Genomic DNA, 23,682 nt, shown 5'->3' with positions numbered 1-23,682 from the left:
CTCAGTGCATGATTTTTCGTCATTTTTTGAGGTTATGGCTCAACCATGACATGATGGGTGATTTTTGATACCGAATTTGAATTCAGCGCCCCAAAATCCATAAGAATGCGTGTGTCTTGTTACCAGATCCGCACACTTTTTTGTGTGGCTGTGTAATCACAGAGAATCGGGAAATGCTCGAGCCTCGGTTTGGTAAAATGCAACACGATAGAGGAAAATTTGGGGCTTAAAAATTAAAAAAAAAACCTCTTTAGTTAGATTTGCGCAGGGATTTATTAGAGAATGAAGATAATGAGATGGTAAGGGCTCTTGATAAATGCCCAATTTTGCAAATCGTGATACAAAATGTAAATGCGAAAGCATTAATAGATACAAGTAGCGAGTTTACCTGTATTTCTAAAACCTTTTTCGAAAATAATATTAAAGCATTTAGAAAATGCGAATTGTTACTAATAGTGGGCACAAGTATAGTAGGTGCTACAGAGGCGTTACCTATAAAATTAAAACATCAAGTAAATGCCAAATTTTAAAATGGTCAACTAGGATAGTGCTTATGTATTTTTAATTGTTCCTAATTTGAATAAAGAGTGTATAATTGGGATTCATGTATTAAAAAGATCGAAAAGTAAAATTAACTTTGAAGAAAATGTTATTGAATTAAAGGATAAAGTGAAAACAATAAAGGTAAAATTAATGGACAAAGATCCAAAGCGAATAAGAATAGTATTTGATCCCGAAATTTGTCAAAAGGAGAAAGAATTGAATTGCTTAGGAAAATTTTTGCAAATTATAGAAAACTGTCTGATTGTTGTAAAAGAAATGAATAACATTAAAAATTACGATGATATTCAAAATGAATTTGCATTGTGTGATGAAGAGATTACAGAAATGGTAGCACAGTGTACACTATTGGACACTTATGCAAAAGAGCGATTTTATAAGCTGATTCAGCGTTATAAAAATGTATTTTCAAAAAAGCCTGGTAGAATCTCAGCATATAGACGCGAACTAGAGAATAATGATAAAAATCTATTTCTTATGAGAACTTATCAGGTGCCAACGTTTTTAAGGATAAAGTAAAAGAAGAAATAAAAAACTTACTTGAATCAGGTATTATTCAATGTTTCAATAGAGTATTGTTGCACCCTAATGCCATGAAATACACGGCATTGCTACACGAAGGAAGATGCTAGAAATTTCAAGTCACGTCCTTTGGATTAAAAACAAGTACAGCGGCGTTAATAGGGCTTTAGATCTATTTTTAAGAAGGATAGGAGGTTTTGTTATTACATTCATTGATGACATGCTATGAACCTCGCAAGACACCTCACACATTTAAACCATCTTCAACTGCTATTCCAACGCCTACAGGATCAGAATGTCACGGTTAATTTCGAAAAGTCTCATTTTTTTCGGCCGGAAATAAAAGAGCACCTACCAATCTCGTTTGCCATCGTCGGAATTGCGAGAGCGTTTAAAAGCTCTCTTAAATGAACAAAAAGAAGATACCACACTAGAAAAAAGATATAAACAAATTTTTTGAAGGAAAAACAAAAAAATTCGAAATTTATAATAAACTCATCTACCTTATTACTAAAAATGAAAAAAAAAACTGTCTTTATCAATAGGCATTATTGATCAAATCAATAGTGAAAGCTATGAACTATACGCATACATTGGAGATCAAAAAGTATTTAAAATGTTAAATGAGTATTTCTACTATCCGCACTTCACGAAAGTAATCCGGAAAAGACTAGCAAGTTGTGATGCTTGTCAGAAAAACAAAGTCACTAATCAAACTTGCTATGCTGAAATGAGGAATTGTGCTCCACAGAAACCAGGATTTCTCTCAATAAAAAACCTCTCAATAGACTTTTAAGGACCCCTACCATCATTAAGAGAAGGGTATAAGTACATTCTATCCATAGTAGATGCTTTCAGCAAATATGTAAATCCCTACCCAAATAGAAAAAGCACCGCCAAATAGCGATAACAAAAATATTCAATAATTATATTGGAAAGTACAATAAGCCGGAAAAAAGTCATTGATCATGAGACCCAATTCACCTGTGATCAATGGATTGCCAAATTAAAATAAGGGAGAATCACTGCATTCTTCTCATCAATAAGACACCCTCAGAGCAACATAGTTGAAAGAATACGCCGTGAATTATCAAGATCAATACGCCACGTCACAATACGTGGCGGTGTTGGATAAATTTAATAGAAAATTGCATGAACAAAACACACCACGAGTCTATCGAGTTAACACCAAATAAACTCCAGCTAAATATCAAGTCAAAAAGAGTCTGGGAATGTTCGTTAAACGATCCCCATCCACCAATCAGATAGTATACGAGAGGAAAATAGAAATGACATGAGAAAAAATAATACACATGGGAAAGAAAAGAGCCGAGAAATTCAATCGTACACAATAAATCACAAAACTAAAAGTGGGTGCCAAAGTATTGTTAAAACTACTAAATCGTTCTGATAAAGGAAACAAAATTCTGGACAAATTTATTTCCAAATTTATGATGGGATCTATGAGGTAAAATATGAAATAAAACCAGGCAGATTTATCCTGTGGGATTCCGAAAATAAGAGGACAAAGGAATGTACCATTCACAGTATTTAAAGAGATACATTCAAAGAAAAGATGACTATTGTTAAATCAGAAGAATGTTAAAATCATAAGAAACAAAGTTTAAAAAGGGGGGTTAAAAGTTTAGAAAGTTAGTGTAAAATAAACGCCATGGAAGCGAAAATAATAGAAAATGAGTTATAATTAATTTTAGAAAGTTGTTTCATTATAAATATTAACAACAATAAAATATTCAGAAATTTAACGAAGAATAATAAAATAAGATAAGAAATATTCATTTAATAGAATTACAAAAAGGGGTAGGATGTAAGACACTAATCCAAAATAGTGGATAACGTAGGATCTAGAAAAAGTAATTAAATAAGTTTGTGAAAAAGAAAATTAAGACAAGGAAAAAGAGATATAACAGTTTAAGAAAAAAACAAAAGAAGAAAAAATTACATGAAAAAAAGAAGACATTCCTAGAGAGTAAAGAAATGAGAAAAAATGGAATTAGAAATTAGAAGTAAAAAAAAGTGAAAAGAATAATAACTGGAATTAAAATTTCAAACGACAAACTGGTTATATGAAAAGAAACCACGACAATATACAAAAAGAATGCGAAAATATTCAGTCTAAAGTTGACTTTCGATCTCGTGAAATTAAATTTAAAGTTAATAGTAGTGCTAAAGTCAGAAACAGATAGATTCTGAGATTGCAAAAGAAACAAAAACAATGGATAAACACTTATAGGTAATTCAAATAGACTAATCAATAAGAACCCCTCAGAGTCAACTAAAATTAATTATAAATCTAGTCCTAATTAAAAGTTTTGTTCGCTCAATATAAAATGAGGTGAATTAAAAAGCACTAACAAACTCTCAAATCAATTAGAATCCGATTTACTAACAATAAGCCAATAAATATTGAATAAATAAAATAAAATACATTAAGGGGAGCAAAATAACAACAATTTAAATACTAAAATTAACGTCAAGCATTGGTTTTTTAAATTTTTATTCTAGAATAAAGAGACAAAGAGTAAAATGGAATCCTCAAAAGGAAAAGAAATGCGAGATATAGGAACGCAGGCGTATGAACGGATGTTAGGAGGAAATCTCGAATACCTTAATGTAAAATAAAAAAATCCAAGCATATTCATAACTTCGATACATTTCCGCACAAATGTTCGGAATAATAAAATAAAAAGGAACAATAAAATGTGCCAAACAAATCGGTACAACCAAAGAAAGAATTCCGGCCAGATTTATATTTTAAAAAACAAACAGCAGGCAATTTGAAAACCGGGCTTTTGGAAAAGCCTAGAGACTATGCCGAGGCGAGTCGGAAAGATAGGACTGGCGAGATACTCAAGGAAATGCGAAACTACCTCAAGAAGATGAGCGACAAGCTCAAAGCGGCCAATAGACGACGACAATTATTAACGGTCAGGCAGGGGAGAGAAAAAAAAAGCGGAAAAAAAGGACAACGAGGAGTTATTATGGGGAGAAAACGTTAATGAGGAATTTTACCCTTTATCTTCTTTCAAGAATCAAATAGTAAATATGACGTTTAAGACTTTGAAACGCCCAAATGTTTTAAAATGAATAACAACAATATTTCTTTTTCTGTGTAATAAACTTGAGCCAATCACAAATACGTAAAAACAATTCTTCCTGAACAAAATATTTTTCTTATGGACAACACAATCTTCAATTAAAAATAAACGAATGTATTCAAGAATTTTGTTGAATCCATTCGTTTAGGGAGGCATAGTTAACGGAAAAGTTATATAGATTGCAAGTATCGATACCCGAAACAGTTGCTGTTGCGTGCACAACTAGTCGGAGAAGGGATGATCGAAGCCGCAACGTTGGGACTAGCCTGATAACTGGAGAACGACGGGATCGCCAGTCGACGCCAAGCAATAGACGTGGGAATACGTTTAGCTCTCGTCTTTTCGAAACGATCGAGCTTCCACCGAGGTCGAGGTCTGATCACCACTCAATGATATCAAGACAAATATGGTATATAGCAAGACAGGTAAGAGAGACTGAGCAAGTAGAACTTGGCAATTAATTCTTTAAGCAATATAAACTTTTATTCGACCTCTCTTACATTCTTGATCCGTCCCATTCTTATAATGTGAGGTGATACTGGAGGGCTACCCGTTCATTCTTAAGCAATTCATTCTTATAGGGACATAGGGATGCCAGTATCCAAACCTCAAACTATCTGAATAAAAACGGCGGCTAAGGTTCAGTGGGGTGAAAAAAAATATCCTTGGTTTTTTTCAGAAATCCAAGACCTAATCTGCATATGCAGCCCGTTCATGCGGGTACTCATGCAGTCAGGTAGCAAAATGTTAGGATCATGAATGTTTGCCTGTTTTGACACAGAAAACCATAAACTTAGGAATAAGTAAAATTCACACAATAGATTCAAGAGCTTTTCTGACTCAAAACCAAAGGCCGAATATAAGGTAGATGTAAGCTCAAGCTTTGGTTCACTATGAAGCTAAAAGAGAATTCAGAAAGACAGACAAGTTTCTAGGCAAATATTGCACTTGAATTTGCATGAAATGAAGTCTCTTTTGTAGATTCATTGGTGGAAGAAAAAGGGATGTCTCCGTCTTCCTTAAAATGGGGAAAACACTCAGAATATCAAATTAAAATCGATCAATTTAAGACTCATGATTATTTTCAAAAGCTGGAAAGATCGAGACAAACATATTAAAATTTAATAAAATTAAAAAGAGTAAAGGGAAATCTATTTCTGAGTTCTGGCAGTAGAGTTGAGTGTGAGCTATAATTGTTCATGATTTGTAATTGAATATTTATGAGCATGCAGAATAGCAAAAAACGTTACAACGTGCATAATTGCCTGGGCCTTGTCGCGCTAGATGATCGTGTTTGTTTAGAGACCAGGAGTGGAAGATAAGGAAAAGATACATAATAGATGGAATTTCCGGGGAGTCTATACTTGTGCAGGGTTGACAGAATTTCGGAAAGACTATATGACGCAATATTTTGAAGCCGTCCTCATGGCTTCTAAAATTCTAGAATACTGCTGAAAGAAATTTATTTAATTCCGCGATCCTAATTTAATAACTTTTAATGAAGAAATCAATTTCAAAGTTAAATAAAAAACTTTCTTTCTAAACTAAGAGGAAGATTGCATATAAAAGATACATATACTTAAAATTACTCTGGCGGACTGAATCAACGGAAAGGATACGCTACAGAGTATTCTGACCGGATCCACAAAGCATTCCATCCGTATCATGCCACAAAAACTAAGAAAAAAAAATTAAAAAACAACAAGATGGGCATTAAACTTGTTGTAATTCGAATTCTATGTTAAATTATCTATTAGAATCTCACGGAGTAATTGCAATAGTTTTTTGCAGCGTTAAAAAAGAAAAAAAATACAATACCTGTCATTAACATAGACTGAAGGGGACTTCAAGCGCATCTTCTTTTAGTAGCGAAATACTACTTAAGCGAATATGGATGCGCTACTGGTCGCCTTCAGCTAAAGTTATAATATTTTTTTGAAATTTTTAATGCTCCAAAAAAACTATTGCAAATACTCCGTGCCATTCTAATGGCAAATTTAACGTAGAATTCGAATTGCAACAAGTTAAAGGCCTAACTTGCTCTTTTTCTGCATGATACGGAAGGGATACTATCTGGATGCTATAAGGTTACGCTGTAGAGTAACTTTACTGCTCATTCGGTCCGCCAGAGTATCGATTATTATGATTATCAATATCATTATTACCATAAACTATTATTTGATGAATATTATATGATATGGTAATTATTAACATTTTATACTGAAAGATAATATTTTAATTTGTCGAAGGGCATGTATTACCTAATATATATTTTGATTTAAACATATAAAACTATGTAACTATTGACTGTTAAGTCTATTATTTCTAAAATGCAAATAAAATCCGACGAATTTCGGTATCAAGCTTTGAGAATCTAGTCAAGATTTTGAGTTCACTGAAACTCTAAATATGGAAATCAATTTTGATTAGTCAGTATGACTTGTATATCTTATGAACGCATAAAATTATATAATTGGATTGAAAAAATATTACGAATTTATGTTTTATTTCAAACGGAAAAGTTGATTAGGCAGAATAACTAAGAAATGGAATTTTTAAAATTATAAATAACTTTACATGTTTTAAATGTTAACATGAGTACAATATTAAATTATTATTTTCAGGTAAAAATGTTATTTTTCTGGAAAATATATACAATAGTCTTTTAACATTACTTTTTCTTTAGAACAAAGAAGCAATTGTTACGAACTTTCTAACTTAAATATGAGCTCTTATGCTCGTATTTCTCTAATTGTTCTTCTATGCACCAATTAATTTTCTGCCAAATTTGTAAATTTAGTAAGTGAGGTCTGCTGATGAGACCAGAACTACGCTTGAAACGTTAACCTAATTTCAGCTATTGATATAGCTTGAACTAAAGGACATTTTATGTACTCTTGTTTGTATTAAATGCGAAATGAAACTCTTTTTTTAAACTTTCCAGGACCCAAATGTCGAAAAATAGTTCGATTTTGAAGAGTATTTAAAACATTTTCGTTGCGCTTAGGATAATTTAATATTAAAGAAAAAGAAATTTTTTATATTGCCGTTCCATTCTTAAAACAAACATATTATTAACAAAGTCACACACTCTAAGCATTTCTCTATATCAATCAGAAAGTCATTGAAAGGTAAGAAAAATGAAAACACATGGAAATAACTTCTTTTTTTGTGAAGAAAATAAAAATATCTTCTGGCGGAAGAAAAATAATAAAAAAATTTAAAGTGTCGTTCCCTTATATACAACACAAAGAAAATATCTCGTATAAAAAGAAATGTATGAAATTTCATATACAAACAGCTTCCAGCAATTTCGTAGACGTCGCAGTCTGACTTCAAAATGTAAGATGGCATACGGAGACACAATTCCCGCATAGAAAAGTTTCAATGGGCGGAGCATGACTCACCAATGGCATAAGCGTGGGGTGGGCGTGGGTTGAGCGTATGTTAATTGTGAGGTAAGTGTGGGATAACTGTGGGGTAAGTGTGAGGTAAGTGTGGGCTAAGCGTGGTTCAAGATTGGGCTAATGTTCACCTACGGTCGACCCCCGGTCGTCCCATGGTTATGAACAATAGATCACGCATGGCTAATGGCCCCTCTGCTATGCTTCGCCCCTGGTCACGGCTGAATACCAACTACACGTCTTTAAATAGTAAGTTCACTACCCCGCTCCACAGGGTCGCCCACTAGGTAGCTTAGCACGTATTGTACAAGAACTTTTTCAACATTTAAATTGTTCCAAGAGCCAAAATAACTAAAAATTGTGAGTCGAAGATCCGGGTACACCAGATAGAGCACCAAGTAGTTTAATACGTATTCTACGTGAACTTTATAAAATTAAAATGTTGTGAATAACGAAAGCAATTACAAATTGTGAGTCGACTATCCCGGTGCACCGAGTTGCGCATTAGGTGGCTTAGCACATATTTTACAATAACTTTTTCAAAACTTAAATTGTGACAACTGCCAAAATAACTACCAATAATAAGTCGACGATCCGGGTGCACCAGATAGAGCACCAGGTAGTTTGATACGTATTCTACGAGCACTTTTCAAGAATTTAAATTGTTCCAACAGATAAAATAACTGAAAATTATGAGTAGAAGATCCAGGTGCACCGGATCGAGCACCAGGTAGTTTAATACGTATTTTACGTAAACTTAAAAAAATTAAAATGTTTTGAATAACGGAAACAATTCCAAGCGACGAGTCGACGATCCCGGTGCACCAGTCACGCACCAGATAGTTTAGCGCCTATTTTACTAGAACATTTAAAACATTTAAATTGTTCCAACAGCCAAAATAACTAAAAATAGTGAGCCGAAGATCCGGGTGCAACGGAACTAACGCCAGGTAGCTTAGTACGTATTCTACAAGAACTTTTATAAAATTTAAATTGTTCCGTTAGCCAAAATAACGCAGCCTTGTGAGTTGACGATCTGGGTGCACCGGATCGACTACCAGGTAGTTTAATACGTATTCTATGTGAACTTCTTAAAAATTTAAATTTGTTGAAGAACGAAAACAATTTCAAATGGTGATTCGACGGCCCGGGTGCACTGAACCGAGCACCAGGTTGTTTAATACGTATTCTATAAGCTATTTTCAAGAATATAAATTGCTCCAAGACACAAAATAACTAAAAATTGTGAGTTGACTATCCGAGATTACCGGATTGAGTACCAGGTAGTTTAGCACGTATTCTACGATTACTTTTTAAGAATTTAAATTATGGCAACTGTAAAAATAACTACCAATAATAAGTCGACGATCTAGGTGCACTAGATCGAGCGCCCGGTAGTTTATTACGTATTTGACGTGAACTTTATAAAATTAAAATGTTGTGAATAACGAAAGCAATTACAAATTGTGAGTCGACTATCCCGGTGCACCGAGTTGCACATTAGGTAGCTTAGCACGTATTGTACAAGAACTTTTTAAAAATTGAGGTTGTGGCAACTGTCAAAATAACTACCAATGCTAAGTCGACGTAGTTTAGCACGTATTCTACGAGAACTTTTTAAGAATTTAAATTGTGCCAAATGTTGAAATAACTACCAATTGCTAGCCGACGATCCGGGTGAATCGGATGCGTACCAGGTAGCTCAGCACTTATTCTACAAGAACTTTTTCAAAATTTTAATTTTTCCAACAGCCAAAATAACTGAAACGGGTTAGTCGGCAATCCGGGTGAACTAGATAAAGCACTAGGTAGTTCAATACGTATTCTACGAGAACTTTTTAAAGATTAAAGTCTTGTGAATAATGAAAGCAATTCTAAATGTTGTGTCCACGACATTTGTGCATCAAGGCGAGTAGCAGGTTGTCTAGCACGTATTCTACAAGAATTTTTTAAGAATCCCGATCGCGCAACAGATATAAATACAAGAAATAAGCACCAAACAACTACGTGGATGAGATTTTAAATGACCTGGTGCAAAATACGGCGCATCGGGTCGTCGGCTCAAGATTGTTATTTATTTTAAGAGATGAAACAATTTAAATTCTTCGAAAGTTCTCGTATAATACGTTCTAATCTACCTGTTGCGCGACCAAGTGCACCCGGGTCGTCAACTCACCATTTGAAATTTTTTTCATTATTTACAAAATTTTAATTTTACAAAATATCACGTAGAATACGTTTTAAACTACCTGGTACTCGACATGGTGCACCCGAATCGTCCACTTGCAATTTTAATTTATTTTGGCTGTTGGAACAATCTAAATTCTTAAAAAGTTCTCATAGAATACGTGCTAAACTACTTAGTGTGGAACCTGGTACACCCGGATCGTCGACTCACCATTTGAAATTCTTTTCTTTATTCACAAAATTTTAATTTTCTTTAAAGTTCACGAAGAATACGAATTAAACTACCTGATGCTCGATGCGGTGCAATCGGATCTTGGGCTTGCAATATGGAGTTATTTTGACTGTTGGAAATATTAAACTGTTGAAAAAGTTCATGTATAATACGTGTTAAGCTACCTAGTGCGAGACTCAGTGCACCCAGGTGGTGAACTTACCATTTAGAGACATGTAGACTATTGGCAAACCTTAGATTTCCATTTTTCACGCAGGCCATACTATTGTAATCGAAATATCGAGACATGTTTACGTTTAGATGGACAGTTATTCCAGCATCATTCAAGTTTGTTCTTTGAAATCTAGAAAATTTGTAAGAAAAAAGAGGAAGTTTCTTCTGAAACGTTTAATTATCTAAAGTTAAGTTCAACTATCTTCCAGTAACAAAATAAAAGTTTTTCAATTATTTTTGCGATATCTAAAACATATTAAGATTCTGTTACAAATTTGATATTATACATTTTTAGAAATGAAACTATTATAATTAAAAGAAAGTGCGAAAATTGTCACACCTGAAAATCAGCATGCAATTTCTCAATCATAAACCTCCACAAACGAAATTCCCAAATTTCTTTGTATCAGAATTTTGTCACCCCCAACCCTTAAGGTTGTAACATAATTTTTGCTATAAAATTTAACTTAGGACGGCCCTGCACAAAAGGGTTGCTGGGACGCATCCGAGATGGGCCGGAACCCCCCCGACGGATCCCAAAGTTATGGGCGACGGAACGTCCCGTCGTCAGTCTCTGATCGTTCGTCCGGTCGTTAACCAGTTTTGCCGTATGCTAATTGTTCTCTCCTATTGGATGTCACCCGGTGCTCTCTCCCTACCGTAGAAACGCTTCGCCAAGGAAGGTTTAGAATCACCGACTTGGTACTCCTCTACGAGGAAACTTATCATCCGCCAGCACCCGCCACGGGCTGACGGTCACTTATCTCCATATACGTGGCAATAAATGCCGTATTGTTTTAATTACAAACACCTCGTTTTATTGTGTCTTCACCTTACTCTCGGCATTCCAGGTCACATTTCCCTCCTCGGCATTACCTCCATAATACCTGGCGCCCAACAATTTTACCCACACACCTTATCCTTTGAAAATTTTTAACCAGCTGAGAGAAAGAAGAGACAATTTCAACTTAAAAATTAAAAATGAATACCCTAAAACTACTACTATTGAACTTTTATGGTGATTTTGCATTCTATGGACCCAAATTCGTTGCCATTTGCCTTCATTAACCTGCAATTCTTATGCTGCTTATAATTGATGTTATATGTGAAATAATTTCTTATATGCACTCTGATTTATATTTAGACAATTGATTTATGTGTGCACATGAAATTATATATTTTTTCAATGATTATTATGTGCAAATGATTTGATATTTATATGCCTTGACCTACGTATATCTATAATATGATATTTGAATTGACATGAACTTAAATTGCGTCATGCATATGCGACTATTGTAGTATGTATTCGCGTATAGTTAGACAAATGTTAAACGATTGGCGTATTCAGGAAACCAAAAATGGGTATAGATAGCAATTTCTTCTTCGGGTAATAAAAATTAAAATTGATTAAAGTTTTCAGGAAGAACTTAATTAGAATAAAAATTGTCATAAAAGTAGGAAACTGGAAAATATGAACATCTATTGAAATTTGAGATTCGGTAATTTTTTGCAAATTAAAAACAAAAAAAGACGGATAGCTAAGGGAATGATTAAACCTGAAAAGAAAAACATTCATTTGATTTTTTCTGAATATTCCAAGCGCCTGACTTGACGAAACTTTCAAGCGTGCAAACAAGTTCGCACGTGCAGTCAGCAATACTCGCGAGTCGAGGTGAGGTCACGCGACGTATATTATAAATAAAGAACAGAACCTTTGACTTCAAAAAAATACCTCTTTCTGGGATAATGGAAGTTTATCCATACAAGGCGCGTCTATAGAAAAGCATAACATACAGAAAGAAAGAAACGTAAGTGTTCGCCTAGAAAATAGAAGTAGGTCGGAAAACCGCCCCCCAACAAACAACAAATGTTTTATTTTAGAACCCGACGAACTTTCAGAAAGTAAAGAGTTCGACGCATTTATGAATCAACAAAAGGAAAGATTCTTTAAAGAAAGGGAAAAAAGGAAAACCCGTTAAGGCTAAGATTGAACCCGACAGCTAATAGTTCTTTTGAAAATATACAAGAAATCATAGAAACTAATTACAGGAAAAATAGAAGCGAAACTCGAAATAGACATTCAGTTCAATTCGATTCAAGGGAAAAATTTAAAGAAACTAATAAACATTCTCACAATAATACGGATATAGGATAGAATTAACTCAAAACAAAACATATCACGTAGACTTTCGACAACAAGTAACAGTTCAAACAGACACTTATACCTGACAGAAATTAGGAAACTATTTATAAAACTATAAACTAGAAAAACCCGAGAATGGGAATTGCGCAGAACTTACGAAAATCTCATAATCGAATAAAAAATGTATATAAAGCGAAATGATTTTGAAACGTTTGAACAATTAGAAGATTTAGTGAAAGAATGGAAAACTGAGCTAGCGAAGTAAAAATAAAAGCTTCAAATAATTAAGAAAATAATGATAATGAAAATAAACTAAATTATCAAAATCCAAATTGCGGGAATAAAAGCCAACAACGGGATAATAATTGAAAAACGGATTACTAAAATAAAATAAATTCCGATTCAGATAAAAATCAGAATTTAAAGTCGCGCACAGACGATAAAATAAACAATAGTAAATGTTATCATTGTGGATTAGTGGGCCGTTTTAAAAGAGCATGCCCATACTATGAGGACAACCAGTAAAACTGAAAGGGCGGGTATTAGAACAGAAAATTTCTCAACCTATTACCGAAGCGCCAGAATTTTTGAATTCGGATAAAGATGACGTAACGAAAACACGTTTTCATCTACTGACAAAGTTCGAAGGTAGTTTTTTTTCGAATTTTAGTCGATACTGGTGCCACACCTAAAAAAATATGTAACTATATTAGTTCAATAATACCTTGGACTAATACGCTTCGCATAAATAAGAACTAAGTAGGTAAAAAAGTCGAACTGGATCTCTTCATTTAATTTGTAATTTTATTGGTTTAAGTATAGAGCCGACGCTATAGCAATACCGAATTAAATCGATTAAGTAACTATTGAAATGGAGCAGTTTTTCATGTAGAACTCGCAACATTCATAAGTTGTATATCAGCTGTTTTAAAGCATCGAAACAGACACTGTTCCACTTTTGTATGGGGTACGTAACGAAATTTGAATCACAGTGCGTCCATATAGATATACTTGATATGCTTCACTGCGTTCGACTCTGCTGGTACAAATGACGACGAACAGAGCGGATTCAACGAATGTGTAACTTAAGAGCTTCGCGTGAGCATTGCGCTGAGTTGAAGCTCCGGACAATGTGTGTTGCGAAAGATGAAACAATAATTATTTAAATATCAAATCTCGCGTGCTCTCAAATTTAAACGGTGCATGTAAATAATTGAAGTAACACACATCGCTCGTACAATAAAGTGCGAGAGTTGAGGATGATGAACGGTAAAAGTTACGATAATGCTGTATTTTGATATTTCCAGATATAGAACACTATCTAATCAATCAGGGAACGCCAGCTGATCGAAAGAAGTAAGATTTATATGGTTTGCAATGTAAAATGCAAGCCGATTTTTAATCTAACCTGGTATGTCCTGCATTGCGGGTTGCTCAAAACTGCGTTTTGCGGCAAATTGTAAGAATAAGTGCGTCTAAATTATTAAAAGTAAAATTCATTAATTTTTATAAATAACAATTTTGAGCTTGCACATTTGATCCGCTGGAGTCATTTTTATAGCAAAATATTATTATTATTATAAAAAAACATGAATTTCATTAATTTTTACTAGAAATTATTATTTTGGAAAAAATCGACTTTTTGTAAACATTTTTTTGTAACCGTATTAGTTAGGAATGATGAATTGACGACCCGGGTGTGCAGGGTCGTGCACCAGGTAATTTAATACGTATTCTACAAGAACTTTTTCAAAATTCAAATTTTCCCAATACTCAAAATAACTCTCAATGGCGATTCGACGACCCGGGTGCGCCTGCTCGTGCGCCAGATCCTCTCAAACGTCATCTTCGAGAACTTTTTTGAAATTTAAATTTTGTCCATAACCAAAACAACTACAAATAGTGAGACGACCTGGGTACGCAGGATCGTGCAGCAGGTAGTTTAACACGTATTCTACAAGAACTTTTTCAAAATTCAAATTTTGCCAACACCCAAAATAAGGTCAATGGTGAGTCGACGATCCGGTTGCACCGGATCGCACACCAGGTCATTTAGAAGATCATCTACGAGAACTATTTGGAAATTGGAATTTGGCCTATAACCAAAACTACTACAAATGGTAAGACGACGATCCGGATGCGCTGGGTTGTGCACCAGGTCCTTTAAAACGTTATTCACGAGAACTCTTTTAAAATTTACATTTTGTTTATAACCAAATCAATTACAAATGGTGAGTCGACGACCCGGTTACGCAGGAACGTGCACCAGGTCCTTTCAAACATCATTTACGAGAACTTTTTTGAAATTTAAATTTGATCAATAATTAAACCAATTACAAATAGTGAGTCGACGACCCATGTGCGTAGGATCGTACACCAAGGACTGTAACACGAATTCTACACGAACTTCTTTAAAATTCCAATTTTGTCAACACCCAAAAAAAAAAAAAAACTACCAATGGTCAGGGGACGACGTGGGTTTCAAATCTTTGGAAAGATTTGAATTTCGAAAAAGTTTTAATATATGACGTTTTAAATGACCTGGTACACTATCCCGTGCACCCGGGTCGCCGCCTCATCATAAGTAGCTTTTTTTATTTTGGAATAGTTTGAATTTGGAAAAAGTTATTATGGAAAACATGTTAAACGACCTGGGTCATGATATTGCGCACCCATGACGTAGACTTAGCATTTGTAATTGCCTCACTATTGGTAGTTTTTTTGGGTATTGGAAAAATTTGAATTCTGACAAAGTTCTTGTAGAATTCGTATTAAACTACCTGGTGTATAATACGGCGCATCCGGGTCATCGTCACACCATTTTTAGTTGTTTTGGTTATGGACAAAATTTTAATTTCCAAAAATTTCTCTTAGATGACTTTCTAAATGATCTGATGCGCGATCCGGCGCAACCGGGTCATCGGCTCACCATTTGTAATTGTTTTTGTAATGGACAAAATTTAAATTTTAAAAGAGTTGTCATAGACGACGTTTAAAAGGACCTGGTGCACGATCAGGCGCACCAAGGTCGTTGACTCACCATTGAGTTATTTTTGGTGTTGGAAACATTTGAATTTTTAAAGTTCTTGTAGAATACGTATTAAATTACCTTGTGCACGATCCTGCGCACCTGTATCGTCAAATCACCATTTGAAACTAACAATTATACATGAAAAAAATCATGTTTAAAAAAATTCGATTTTTTTTCAACAGAACAACTTTGAGTAAAAATGAATGAAATTCATTGTTTTGTGATAATAATTTTGGTTTAATGAACGTTTATAACACGTTTTTACGATGAATTGATACAATTAAATGGAGATTTGCCATGTAGTAATACTTTTCTATAAAAATGACTACAGCGGATCAAATGTGCAAGCTCAAAATTGTTATCCGCAAACATAGGACATACCAGGTTAGATTAACAATCGGTTTGCACTTTATTATATGACCGATGTTTGCTACTTTAATTATTTACGTGCGCCGTTTAAATTTGAGGGCACACGAGATTTGATATTTAAATAATTATTGTTTAATCTTTCCCAACACGCATTGTCCGGCGCCTTAACCTAGCGCAATGCTCACGCGAAGCTTCTACGTTACAGATTCGTTAGATCCTCGCTGCTCGTCGTCATTGAACCAGCAGAGTCGAACGAAGCAAAGCATAGTGAGTATATCTATATCGACGCACTGTGATTCAAATTTCGTTACGTACCCGATACAAAAGTGAAACAGTGTCTGTTTCGATGCTTTAGAACAGCTGATATTCAACTTATGAATGTTGCGAGTTCTACATGAAGAATTGCTCCATTTCAATACTTACTTAATCGATGTAATTCGGTATTGCTATAGCGTCGGTTTTATACTCAAACCGATAAAATTACAAATTAAATTAATAGATCCAGTTCGACTTTTTTACCTACTGAGTTCTAATTTATGCGAAGCATATTAGTCCAAGGTATTATTGAACTAATATAGTTACATATTTTTTTCAGTGCACACATTCTGACGGTGGCTGGTCAGGTAGTAATTCCAATTATGATCGGTAATCGTACAAAGCACTTAATCTTGAGGTTCGTCCCAAAAACTTAAATCAGTATGTATTTTAGGCACGGACATGCTAAAAGCCCTACGACTAACCCTAAGCTATGACTCAGAAACTTGGTGGTTACCAGGGAGTCCTCCCACCTTCTATCCAATTGAAGCATTTCCAAACTCGCTACCCCTCCCTATAACGGAAAACAAAATAGAAATTAAACCTGACATTAAAGCTGAGGAAACCAAGGCAAGTATAAATCTAGATATTAGGGAAAAATTATAGACTAAAAAGAAATAAGATGCTAATACAAATAAAAAACTGACACTTGGGGGTAGCGTTAACCTCAAAAGTTCTAGGGAGCATAAAAATAGTAGTTCAAGGTTACCAGATAACTAAATTCCCCTAGCAACTACTAACTCTAACCACCCCCCAAAAATACAAAACTCCCAAATTCCTGCAACAAGTCCTACAAAGGATATCCCTAGCTTAATAAGCATTCCCACGAGCTGCAAATTCCAACCCCTCGAGAGCATCCCCACCTTTGACACTAGCGACGACTCAAGCACAAAAGACTCACTTAATTTAGGCAAATCTAGAATTAGGAAAAAGGGTGTAAAAAATAATTCAGAAAAAATGTATTATAATAGCGAATACGAGAACGAATATAAAACTAGCGATTGTAATCTTTGGAAAAATAACAAAACTACAAATCGGAAAGAATCAAAAACTGAATCTCAAAAAGCCAATGAGATATTAGAAAGCAATAATAGAAATCAATGGGTTAATTTAAAAAATAAGGCAATTATACTGAATAATATTGCAGATAGTTTAGGAAAAATAGAAGAACAAAATAATTGTTCTCCAGAAATTTGCGAAGGTATTGCTGAGCTTAACGAAACTCAACAATCCAAATTAGAAAAACTCCTGGAAAATAAAATAAAAATTCATTCGGGAAAGGAACATAAGGCAACCCATTTAACGCAACACAAAATAAATGTACAGGGCCACGATCCCATTTAACAGCGATATTATCACGTGAGCCCAAAAATTAAAAAAGTAATTTACCAAACTGTGGACAATTTACTAGAACAAGATATAACAGAATCCTCTTGTCCCAATTGGTCAAATCCCATAGTGATGATGAAAAAACCGGGTAAAGATTATAGATTCTGTCTAGACTTCAGAAAGGTTAACAATATTACAAAAAAAAGATCTCTACCCAATCCCACTAATGACAGAAATACTGGATACTCTAAGATCGGAAAGATTTATCTCCAAAATTGATTTAAATTTAGCTTATTTGCAAATTCCGTTAGACAAAAATTCAAAACCAATTACAGCATTCACAGTCCCTGGGAAGGGCATGCATGAATTCAAAAGGATGCCATTTGGTTTAACCAATGCTCCAGCCACTTTCCAGAGACTGATGGATAAAATCATAACTCCAGATTTAAAGCCAAACATTTTCTGCTATTTAGACGACATCGTTATAGTAATTCAAAATTTGGACTTAACGATCAGCCCAGATAAATGCGAATTCGGCTGCTCGGAAATTAAATATTTAGGGTTTAAAGTAAACGACAAAGGACTACAAGTAGATAAGGAAAAAGTTCAACTAATAGTAGAATTCCCTAAACCTAAAAAGATAAACAATGGGATTGGGGATTAGAACAAGAAGAGGCTTTCCAAAAAATTAAAGACCTTTGACATCAGCACCTATATTAACATGCCCAGATTTCACACAACCCTTACAACTCGAAGCCTAAACGGAGCATAATCCCGATACTCGGCAACCGAACAAGAATGCCTAGCGGTAGTTTGGGCCATCAGAAAATTTAGGCCATATCTAGAAGGTTATAGTTTTAAAGTAGTCACGGACCACTTAGTGTTAAAGTGGCTCCATAACCTAAAAAACCCCACTGGCCGAATAGCCAGATGGGCTGTGGGAATCAGCAGAACCAGCAAAAAACATAGCATTTGCGAACTGACTCACTCAAATCTACTCCATTACTAGACTCAAACCCTTGGAAATTAGTCGTACCTCAAAGCTTGAGACCCAGGCAAGACATTCAGGCTCAGAGAAAACTTACGCGAAAATTTCCGAACTTTACTTCTGGCCAGGGGTATACTCGGACGTGATCAAATACGTAAAAAATTGCCAGACTTGTCATTAATACATTTTAGTGTTTATAGAACTTTTTACAAAATGGGTTGAAATAATCCCGATAAGAAAATCTAACTGGTCAACCATAGAGTCAGAATTCCATAAATGTATCATTTCCCGCTGGGGGACAGCTAGGATTCTCCACACTGACAATGGCACGGAGTTCGTCAACAAGATTTTAAGAGAACTAACCGACAAATTCGATGTTAGGAATACTAAACACCTAAATATTATCCCCAAGCCTACCCAACCCAGCGTTACAATAGGACAATTAAACAAATTATCAAAACCTACCTAGATAGCGACCATCTCACCTGGGCTGAACATATAGATGATTTGCAGTTTGCGATAAACAGTAGCAAAAACTCATCAACACCATATACCCTAGCATTTTTAAATTTAGTTCGCGAATTAGAACCAATTCATTCACTGAGAAAAAATATTGAAAATGAGAGCGAAATAGAGTTTCGAAGCATCGATAAATGGACAGATAGACTAAGAAAGTTACAAATTATAAAAGAGGAAGTTCAGACAAAGTTAGACCAATTACATGAATGGCAAGCTTCGAATTTTAATTTAATAAGAAGACCAGTAGAATTTGAAATAAGAGACAGGGTCCTAAAAAGGGTAACCAAACTGTCCAACAAACCAGATAAAAAGACAGGCAAACTATATGACCAATATGAAGGTCCTTTTATTATCAAAAAGAAAATTTTCCCAACTATATACAAATTAAAAAACCTTGAAGGAAAAAGTATAGGTGAATGGAACGTAAATCATTTTAAATTAGAAAACGCTAGTACAGATACAGGCAAATAGAAGCATTAAATACTAATGAACTTATGTTAGGATAGTGATACTCAAAAAATATGGCAAAATGGCAAGGGATCAATAGCATTAATAAGAACAGCTGTCTCAAAACTCAAAAACTGACTCAATAAAACTTAAATAATGTGACTCATTAGATCTTCAGAACAAAATTAGACAGAAAGGAACTTTACCTTTCACACAAAAGAAAACACTAAAGTACTAACAGCAAAACACAGAACTTAAAATCTTATAACAGGAAACAAACTACTCTAACTATTCGTTAATAAACTAATTGCACAGCTTAAATTGAATAAAAGTTTTTTATAAGTTAATGAAAGAACAGTAACTCAACAAAAAAAACAGGCTTAAAGGACAATCGACTCCAAAAACAAGAAATTTAAACGACAATTGACTAAACGACAAGTTTCTCGTTTCTCTTTTTATATTTGTTTCAGAAAAAAGATAATCATTAAGGAGGATCAGGTGCGGAAAAGTATTGAGAGAACAGGAACTTCCAGCACAAAGCTAGAGACAATTGTAAAAAAACTAGGATAACAATTCCCTGAAAAATTAATATTTTAATTAGTCCATATACAATATAATCTTTCTTTTCCAACGGAAATGATTTAAATTTAGCAACACTTTACAACTCCAGACTCAAATAGAAACATTAACTCATAAGAAAACCGAAACATAAATAATGACGAGATTCAAAACTATTAAGGAAACACCTTAGAGGAGGATGCAGAATTACAAAATTTTGTATAATTCCTTTTTCTTTTCAAGAATATCAGAACTGGAAAGCGACATTAAGAAAATTTCAGGTGTATACCCGAACCCCCTCGGGGGAGGGGGGAGGGGGGTCGTAACACAATTGTAACTATAAAATATAACTTGGCACATCCCTGCACGAAAGGTTTACTGGGCCGCATCCGAGATGAGCCTGAACCAGCCGACGGTTCCCGAAGTTATAGGCAACGGAACGTCCCGTCGTCAGTCCCTGCTCGTTCGTCCGGTCGTTAACCAGTCTTGCCGTGTGCTGATTGTGCTCTCCTACTGGATGTCACCTGGTGCTCTCTTCCTACGGTGGAAACGCTTCGCCAAGTAAGGTTTCCAATCACCGACTTGATACTCCTCTACGATGAAACTTTTCGCCCGCCAGCACCCGCCATGGGCTGAAGTTCACTCATCTTCATGTAAGTGGCAATAAATGCTGTATTGTTTTAATTACAAACACCTCGTTTTATTGTGTCTTTACCTTAATCTCGGCATTCCAGATCACATTTCCCTCCTCGGCATTACCTCCGTAATAAGGTTTAAAATAAACCACTCTCTACCAAGTAGATATGACTATGTCAAAAAATAATCTTTTTGAGAATTGTCCAGTGTCAATAGAGTCTCTAATTTTTGGGCTTCTCGAAAATATCCCCTAAGATTTTTGGGCTCCTCGAAAATACTCCCTTCGATTTTTCGGCTCAAACCCTCGAACTCTACAATCAACCCCTCTCTACCACGTAGATATAAATTGTAAAAAAATCATCTTCTCGTGAATTTTCCATTGCCAATAGGTTCTCTGATTTTTGGGCTTGTCGAAATTTGGGCTCAAACCCTTAATCTCTCAAGTCAATCCGTCTATACCATTTTGATATAAAAATGTCAAAAAATAAACTTTTTGTGCATTTTTCAGTGTCAATGGAGTCCCTGACTTTTTGGCATCTCGGAAATAGCCTCTCCGATTTTTGGGATCCAATCCTTAACATCTTAAAGCAACTCCTCTCCCCCACGTAGATATGATAATGTCTAAAAATTATCTTTTTGAGAATTTTAGATTGTGAATAGTGTCTCTGATTTTTGGCCTTATAGAAAATACCCACTCTGATTTCTGTGCTCATACCCTTAATATATAAAATCAACCCCACTGCACCACGTAGATATGAGATTGTAAAAAAATATTCTTTTTGAGAATTTTCCATTGTGAATAGTGTCTCTGATTTTTAACCTCCTGGAAAATACTTTCTCTGATTTTTGGCTTCAAACATTAACTTCTAAAATCAACCCCTTCTTACCACGTAGCCATAAAATTGTCAAAAAATAATCTTTTTAAGAGTTTTCCAATTTTCCCTTTTTGGGCTGTTCGAATTATTAGATATGAAATTTTCAAAAAAATAATCTTTTTGAGAATTTTCCGGTATCAATGGAGTCTCTGAATCGCGTGATCGCGCCGACCTTGAAAAAATCGTCAACGAATATAAATAAGCAGGCGTCGTCACTGAAACCGACTCACCTTTTGCAAGTCCAGCTTTTATAAGGCGAAAAAAAATGGTACTGCGCGAATGGTAGTAGACTATCGGAAATGAAACAAGATTACCAAACCAATACCGCATCCGATACCGTATTTTGACGATTTGCTTGAAGAGTTGCATAAAGCTAATATTTTTATTGCACTTGATCTAGCGTGCGGACCGAGACTCAGACAAGACAGTTTGAAAGAGCCATGTTTGGTCTAGCTAACGCGCCGCGATATTCTGCTAAATTGATGCAACAAATTCTTGGTCCTGCACGTAGAAAAGGCATAGCTTTTCATTTCTTTGATGACATTTTTATTTACGCAAAAGATTGGGATCAGTTAATTATCCACCTACAGAAAATTCTAGACATGTTACGAGATGCAAAACCCACTCTGAATACAGGGAAATGTCGATTTAGGATGCGTCAAGTAGAGTATCTAGGACATGTGATAGGTAAAGGAAAAATATCACCTGGTGAGCGAAAAATAAAAGCAATCGAAAACTTTCCGAGACCAACAGACAAGCACGAACTCCGCAGATTTATTGGACTAGCAAGTTTTTTCAGACGATTTGTGGTAGTATTTGCATCAATAATAAAACCTTTAACTGTTTTGTTGAAAAATGAAAGCGATTTCGTCTGGGAGTCGATACAGGAACAGGCTTTTACCAAAATCAAAGCTAAACTAATCTCGAAACCCGCTCTAAAATTGTACAACACTAAAGCTAGTCGGACAGAGCTGCACACAGATGCTTCTTCATTGGGCCTAGGAGCTATGTTATTACAAGCGGATAAAGACGAACCATTACGATTACGTCTTTCACGTCGCAAAACTTTCAAAAAATTTTCGAACAGTACAGTATCAAACATACTCTTAATTCTAGCCGACATCCACGTGCAAATGGGTTGATGGAACCTGTAAATCAAACACTTTTGCCTGCAATGAAAATTGCTGCAAGCGAAAAGGGAGAAGAAAACTGGGACCGAGAGTTAAAGAAAATCGAACGCGATATTAATTCAAGTGTTTGCACATCAACTGGTAAGACACCGCACGAGTCGTTGTTAGGATATTTACCACGTTTTAATGATTCTCATTTGCGCATAATAACAGGCAAAAGTCAAGATTACACACCGCCAAGTGTAATACGACAGCGAATAAGAGACCAAATCGAAATCGAACAAGCGAGCCTGAAGTGAAAAGTTATTGTGACAAAGCCGCTGCTAGTGAAAATCACGGCGATACCGTAACGATTGTAGATGGAAATGTAAAAGCGACTAACGACTGTAATAATCGATCGAAGAGAGTAAGAAAAAAGCCAAAATATTACAGACACAGTCACAGACACAGTCAGTCGGAAGCTAACAGCGAATAGATAACCTGGACAATGGTATAGTGAGGCGGCCCTCATCGTGTGCGTACGAGAGAGCTAACGCACTCAGGCAGCTAGCTGCGAGTTTAACATTAAATATTGTATTCTTCCGACCAGAGATTTATATCTATTAAATAAATTTATAGTTCAATTTAATAAGTAAAAGACATTCGCTCAGTGAGTCTATCCTTTCCCCTGTCCAGATTAACGAGAGTTAACTAATACGTTAACATATAGAATCTTAGTGTTTCTCCATGCGAATGACTTTTTTTTTCATTTTACAGTTAAAAAATTAAAGGTTCAACTTAAATTAACATAGCATAAAAGTTGCGTCATTTGGCCCGTATTTTCACCTAATATTTGAAGTCGAAAGAGCCGATTCCGGAGTCGTTGGTAGAAGGCCGCACAATAATCCTGCCGAAAATAGGCAACTTAGCTGACCCGAAGAATTACAGGCCAAAAACTTGTCTGAACACACTTTATAAGATATTCACAGCTATCCTGAATGATAGGATTGTTCGGGCAATTGAACCTGCGTGGCAAGAAGTGTATGAACAACGAGGCTCAAAGAAAGGCGTAGCTGGATGTCGAGAGAACCTGTTCCTGCGGTTCTCCTTATGACAAATTTT

At 35.1% G+C, this 23,682-nt stretch overlaps 2 protein-coding genes across 2 annotated transcripts in view; one reads left to right on the top strand and one right to left on the bottom strand.

The window, feature by feature from the left end:
• LOC117170713 (synaptogyrin) overlaps window positions 1-23,682 on the bottom strand; it is a 349,909-nt gene that overhangs the window by 38,334 nt on the left and 287,893 nt on the right. The gene's annotated exons all lie outside the window — the stretch shown is intronic.
• The window catches only part of LOC117170715, a 228,121-nt gene continuing 208,966 nt past the window's right edge, over window positions 4,528-23,682 (top strand). The window contains exon 1 of the transcript XR_004466841.1: window positions 4,528-4,627. The gene's annotated coding sequence lies outside the window, so the exon portion shown is untranslated. The remainder of the gene's footprint in view (window positions 4,628-23,682) is intronic.

Source organism: Belonocnema kinseyi, chromosome 4 (assembly GCF_010883055.1).
Source record: "Belonocnema kinseyi isolate 2016_QV_RU_SX_M_011 chromosome 4, B_treatae_v1, whole genome shotgun sequence".
In the NCBI taxonomy this organism is placed as follows: Eukaryota; Metazoa; Arthropoda; class Insecta; order Hymenoptera; family Cynipidae; genus Belonocnema; species Belonocnema kinseyi.
The sequence above is the reverse complement of the archived record's forward strand: the minus strand, read 5'-3'. Positions and strand labels throughout refer to the sequence as shown.